Raw genomic sequence first — 6,698 nt, 5'->3', positions numbered from 1 at the left:
CCACTGCCAGACTGCTGCAGTGGGTAAAGGGTGCAGGGAGCTCTCAGGGCTGCTTCAGCAGGCCAGTTGGCACAAGTGGTAGAGTCCCCAGGTATCAATTGGCTGGGCCCTAGTAGCTTTTGAGAGTGAGTAGTCCTGAGCTACTTGCCAGGGAAGCCTTTTGTACTGGGTTTTTATACCAGGACAAGGCAGCTTTTTATACTGTTGGGGACAGCACAGGTGCTGGCCCCAGGCTTTAGCTCCCCCTGGCTGTAGATCTGGGAGGAACCAGGCAGATTTATTTTGCCCCAAGTGGCGCAATTTGCTCCACAACAAAGTGCATGTCAAAGCACGTGAACTGAGGCAAAAAGCCCTGGCTCAAATTTGCACCGCTTCTATTTTTGCTGCTGCAAGTGCACATGCTTGCATGTGTGGATGCACCCATGGAGTCTAACCTCTAGAACAGGACAGTGTAGCTACAGGAACTTCCTTTTGCAGTCTTATACGTCTCTAAAATTAGGGGATGTTGTACTGATTGAAGATTCCAGTTCTGTTTCTAGTATTGACAGGTATATATGTCTTTGTTCATTTCAAGATATCTCTTGGATCTTACATTCTCTTGCAGTTGGACAATGAGTCAGCCTCAGTTTCTGGACTGTTTTTCCTACCATTGGTGTGAATTATTGCATTCTAATTCTGTATCTTAATTATGTTCATCTAGACAGTGTAAGATGGGGAACATATATATCACTACTTGTTGAAGCTCCCTTAGGATAACCCCTGGCAATTTTACACTCTACTACAGCAGAATAAGCCTCTACTTTCTTTCTACTCAAACCTACTATTACAGACAGCTTTCTGACTCTGACCTCATACAGGTTTATTAAAGGGAACTTATTATCTAGTGAACAGAGCCCTGCTAAATTTTTTTAAAGAAAGTATTAACAAACATCATCTTAGTTTACTGGAACAAGAAAAATCCTCCAGCAATGAACACTGGATAGAAGAAAGGGGAAGAGGGATACCCCCTACCAAGCTTAAAACTTAAAGAATTGGAGCTTAAAAATGCATGGAAGGGCGTCAGAAGATGGGGATCATATGCCCCTCTCCCCTCCGACCTATTTCTTTGAGACAGAGAGAGAGAGAGAGAGAAAGAGATGCACACAGAGAGAAATCCCTTATCTTTAATTTCTTACTAGGATCTTTTCTAATTTTCTCATCCTCTGTTTCTGTATTCTGCCCTTCTTGCATGAATGGCTTGCCTGACAGAAGAGATCAAAGGTGAGAACTGAAAGAAGAATACTGTGTAGTGGTGCTAAATTGTTTCCATAAATCCTTCGCTGGTGTGACTCCAGCCTTTCTGTGTGTAGGACAAAATCCAGGACCCAGAAGTTCATGGGAGTTTTGCCATTGATCTCAGTTCATAATTTCAGTTTTAATATTTTATCCTTTTTGACAGTATCTCTCTGTTTGAGATCTATTCCTATCACTGCCTAAATATTTAAATTGGTTTGTTTTTTAACAAGTTCTTATTCAGTTCTTCTATTGGGAAAGTCTTATCGTGTAAGAAAAAAATGTTAAGTAAAACACTTTGTTTTTTGTTACTGTTTTGTAAGGTAAATCTGTATTGCATGAACCAAAGGCGCAACTGGCTGGTACTGTGCCCTTGGCAGGGGTGGTGCATAGTGCAGGGGCAGCAGATGAAGTTTTGCTGCTGTGGGAGGGAATATCACCTCCTCCTTTTTTTGGCACTGACACATGTCAAGCACCCATTTAGGCTAGGAACAGACCTTACACACAAACTGATTTAAATGATCAGAAACTGGTTTAAACCTGTAACAGAACAGATGTTCAGTGCATATAAATTAGTTTGAAAGTGGCTGAAACTGGTTTGAGATAAACCTGGTTCAATGTAGTATCAGACATTTAGGTCAAACTGGTTTATGCAATGTCTGTCCCAGACCCCTTGCTGGTTTGAGTTAAACCAGAGTTTCCCAGCATCCTAGCATACTCTCTGGGCTGAGCAGGACTCTCCACTCCACAGCAGAGATGGCCCCTCCTCTCTGCTCCCTGGCTGGAGCTCAGCATAGACTTGCAGGCACAGTAGGGTCTGCTGGCTTCCCTGTGTCCCCCTCTTCCCCCCGCCCCCCTCCCCCAATGCTTAAGCAGAGATCCTTTCCTCCTCCCTGCTACAGCAGGGACTGTATCCAGCATGTGGTATGCTAGCTAATGCCAAGAGGTCTCCGTGTGTTTGTCTCTGTCTGCAATTTCATTGGGATAGGCCGAGAGAACAGTGACCACTTAGGGCTTTTGGAGCTAATCAACAGGTCAGCTGGTAAGCTGTTTAAGAAGTTTGAAGTCATGTAGAGAGAGGCTATTGTTTTGCTAATCAGGTGATATAGACTGTTATCAGCCCCCCCCCGTCCCCCACTGCTGGCTTGCTTGCCTGTCAGTTTGCTGCAGACAGTATGACGAAGCAGGGAAGGAGATTGAAAAGCTCCATATCCTCAACAGGTGCATGCACTGCACACCCCCACCTTGCTTTAAAATGGTAGCCCAGGGCTGGGGGCTGGCGACACTCCCACCCCTTGAGTAGCCAGTGGGCAAAAGCCTGTGACTGTGCAGGTAGACCTCTCTAAGAAGAGATCCATGTCAGGGCCTGCCCCCCCCCCCAACTTCCTGCAGATGGGAAGGGAGGGCTGCTCAAGTGCCCCTTGGCTTCTAGCCTGAGCCACTGCAGGCATGTGCCTGAAATTCTTCGGTCCAAAGAGAATGTCTGTCCAATTTCAAACCAATTCAGCCTAGCCCAGTTAGACTAACCTGCAAAGATTGAATCAATTCAGGCTCTTTGAATGTCTGTCCCTAGCCTTAAACACTGGTTTGCAGTGGCAAAAAGGAGTTGATATCCTCTGCTTTCCTCTGCAGCAGTGAACCTCTTGCAACTGCTGCTGTATCATGTGCCACGGTTACTGCTCTTCCTGCCCTACTGCTGGAGCTGGAGTCAGTACAAGGAAGGTGCGGGGGAAGGAGATGGGGAATAAAAGGATAAGGATCTGCTTCAGCTCTATTCTGGTGACTCTCCCACCCCTTAGGCAGCACTTGAAGTTCATGCCCATTTTCCCACCTACCATTATTGTACTAGCACGAACACTACCTCATTTGCTTTAAAATATCAGTTGTGTTAGCTGCAAAAGTCAGGTATAAAAGTCTGGCCTCACATGTTCCACATCAACTCTAAATTATTCCCATCACAAGAATTTTCTTAATAAGAGACTGAATTCACCTTTGCGGGAAGAAATTATTTTGTTGTTGTTCAGTATATAAACTATTCAGTGTCATGGTATTTTGGTCCATTGTTGGAGCCCCTAGATGTTGTCCCAGAACAGCCATAAGTAATATAATGTCTTTATAGCTCTAGTTTTTCATAAACTGCAACTAGATGGCAATATATAAAGCTACTCTCTGCTAATGCAATAAACTCTATATAGCATAAGTTTAGCCCATCAAAAGTAGGATAACTAATTTTCATACAAATGACCTAGGAATATGAAAATGGCACACTCATTGTTAAACTCACTCACTTTTATTTCTGGCCTTCTTTCCCTCTTTGTATATATTCACTCCTGGAGGGAATATTTTGGTACCATACAACAATGGGAAAAGAAATGAATTGTTAATTAGGGCTGTGTGAAGCTTTGGTCACTGATTTGATTTGGAGGAGTTTTGGCCCAATTTGGCAGCTGAATCTCCAAATCCAAATTGAATCAGGAGACCTATTAATGTCTCTGAATCAAATTGGAAGCCTCCAATTCACTCAGAGAGATTCAACGATTTGGCCATAGACATGGCTCCTAGTCCACTTCTGGGTCCACTGCTGTGCTCCTGTGGGACGCTCCATCCACCCCACCATCCTCAGCATTCACAAGCCATGCCTTGTACCTCAAGGTATGTAGAAAAAACATATAAAACTGTCTGTGGATGAGTTGCTGATTCTCTGCATCAGAATTGACTCTTCAGTTTCAGCTGAATCAAATTGGGACAGTGATCTGAATCAGCAAATCAAATCACTGTCCCCTGAATTGGGCTAAATCTGAATCAAATACTGCCTGGTTCACACACCCCTATTGTTAATATCTTCCCACAAGAAAAATACCATTCCACAAATACTCTTCCAATTTCATAAATACATAGATTCATAGATCATTGATGAATATGTTGAAAAACACTGGTTTGAGTACTGAACCCTGAGGGGTGCCACTGGTCACCTTACACCACGTCGACTTGATTCCATCCATTAATACTCTCTGGGTCTTGCCTCAGAGCCAGTTTCCTAGCCACTGGACCATAAAGTTGCCACGGTCACAGTTTCCCAGTTTTACCATGAAGACATTATGGGAGACTAAGCCAGAGGCCTTTTTAAAATCCAAGTATATGGCATCAACCTCATCTCCATTATCCAGGTGATGAGTTACCTGATCATAGAAGGAAATGATGTTGGTCAGGCATGACCTGCCTGCAATGAAGCCATGTTGGCTGCCCTATAGAATACTGCCTTCAGTTAGCCTATCCCTAATGGATTCTTTGTTAATTTTTTCCAGAAATTGAGGCCAAACTGATTGGCCTAAAATTCCCTGGGAGCTCCTTTCTTCCCTTCTTGAAGACAGGCCTCTGCCAGTCTTCTGGGACCTCTCCAGAGCACCACGAGTTCTCAAATAGCTTTGCCCTTGCTTGAGCAATGACGTTGGCCAGTTCTTCCAGCACTCTTGGGTATACTTCATCTGGTCCTGCTGACTTGTAGATATCCAGTCTCTCTGGATGTTCCCCCCTTTGCCAACTATGGGTGGGTGATCACCCCCACCTTGATCATCTTGTGAATAGAACTCTCCAGACATTTTAGGCATTTATATACATGCTTCAGAAAGTGGAGGCGGGGGGAGGGTGCTTTAGAGTGGGTTCAAGAGCCACTGTAATTAAAGCACCTGGAGGATCACATGTATCCATGTCCCCATGCTGAAAAATGGTGGTGGGAGCACTTTTAGCTAAAGCTCATTGAACAAGTTTTAGTTGAAAGCACCCTCACCACCATTTTTCAGTGGGGGGATGCTGATACATGTTGTGGCAGGGCACCTTTAGTGCCTGCCACTTTAAAAGCAGCAAACAGGCAGCAGCCAGGTGCCTGATAAGGGTGGCCATTTTGTCCTAGGGATATAAGCTGGCCTGCAGTTTGCTGTAGGAAGGAAGGAGGAAACATTAGGTTGAGAGTCTACTCTGGCCAGAGTCAGGAGGTAAGGACAGGAGGTATGGAGAGGCATTAACCCCTTGTCTTGGGTAAGACACAAAACTGCACCCTGCCAGGGAAGGGTGGTCTGAGAATCCTAGTGTCATGGGAGCCCCCAGGAAATGCAAGGTCAGTTACCTCCACAGTGAAAGTCAGGTCAGGGCATCTTATAACCCCAGCCCCACATCCCTGGTGGTGTTGTAGTGAGCAGGGGGAGCCCAGGGCTTGTTAAGGAGCCCTGAGGCAGAGCTCAGACTGGAGGAGGGTCCTAGAGCTGCACCCAAGCAGCAGGGTAAAGCCTGGGGCCATCAGTAAGACCCTGAGAGAGGGGGGGGTTGATGATTAGAGTGGCCCCACGAATGTGGATGAGTGAGGAGGGCCAGTGGATGCATAGTGGCCTGACAAGGGGCCAGGAGTGAAATAGGCTTACAGTTGTACAATTGCTCAGTCAATGCTCAGGTGGGGTAGTGGGAGACCCCTAACAGACTGTGCCAGGGCTAACTGAGGTGAGGAGAACTAAGCCTGAAGCCAGGTGAGGTCGGACAGGATGAGTGTGGCCCTGAGAATAGATGAGTCAGTGGAGTAAATGGGACCCTGGTGAGAGAGGGGTGGCATGTGAGTGAGTTTGAATAAGTTTGAATATCATGTCAACTGGAATCACTGAAAATCATGAAAAAACTATTTCTATCTGGATAACTAAAATAACAAGATTTCAAATGGCTTTCAATCGCATCCAAACTATTTTAATATAATAAAAGCCTTAGTTTGTCTGTCTGTCTGTAATGCTTTATTTGCACTGTGATTGGCTGCCGAGACAACCAATCACAATGCTGACTGAAACAACTGATCAGAGTGCTCTGCACAGACAGACACGTGGTGGAGCACCGGCATGACAGCAGGGACTGAGGGGCTGGAGTGAGCGGGCGGGGGGGGTGAAGCCAGTGGCACTAGCCTCACCCCCGCCCCCCCTGCAGCCCTACTCCTTAGAGGTAGAGGGGGATGGTGGGGACGGATTGGGACAGTGGAGTGCCACCATGATGGTGAGGATGGAGTGGGGGAGTATGGCCGTACCCTTCCCCCCGGCCCTGCTCCTTGGAGGCAGTAGCACAGGGTGCTGGCAGCCCAACACTGGCCTCACCACCTGCTTCAGCCTCACTACCACTGCCACTGCTGCTAGGCCCTGAAAAAAGCCAGCAGGGAGGGGGAGGCAGCAGGGTGGAAGGAAGCAGAAAAGGGAGGGGGACATAGTGGCAGTGCCCCGCTGCTGCCACTGGGCCCTGAAAGCAGCCAGGAGGCAGGGGGGCTAGGTGGGAAGAGGGTTGCATATGGCCAGACACACAGTGGTGGCACCATGGGGTGGCGGCTGTGGCCGCTGTGTGCAAGCTTCCCACCCTTCCCCGCACCTGGGAGGCAGTGGTGTTGCAGGGTGGAGCATCGGGGG

Source organism: Gavialis gangeticus, unplaced genomic scaffold, assembly GCF_001723915.1.
Source record: "Gavialis gangeticus isolate Ggan-Ray unplaced genomic scaffold, GavGan_comp1, whole genome shotgun sequence".
Taxonomy (NCBI): Eukaryota; Metazoa; Chordata; order Crocodylia; family Gavialidae; genus Gavialis; species Gavialis gangeticus.
This window is presented reverse-complemented; position numbering follows the sequence as displayed.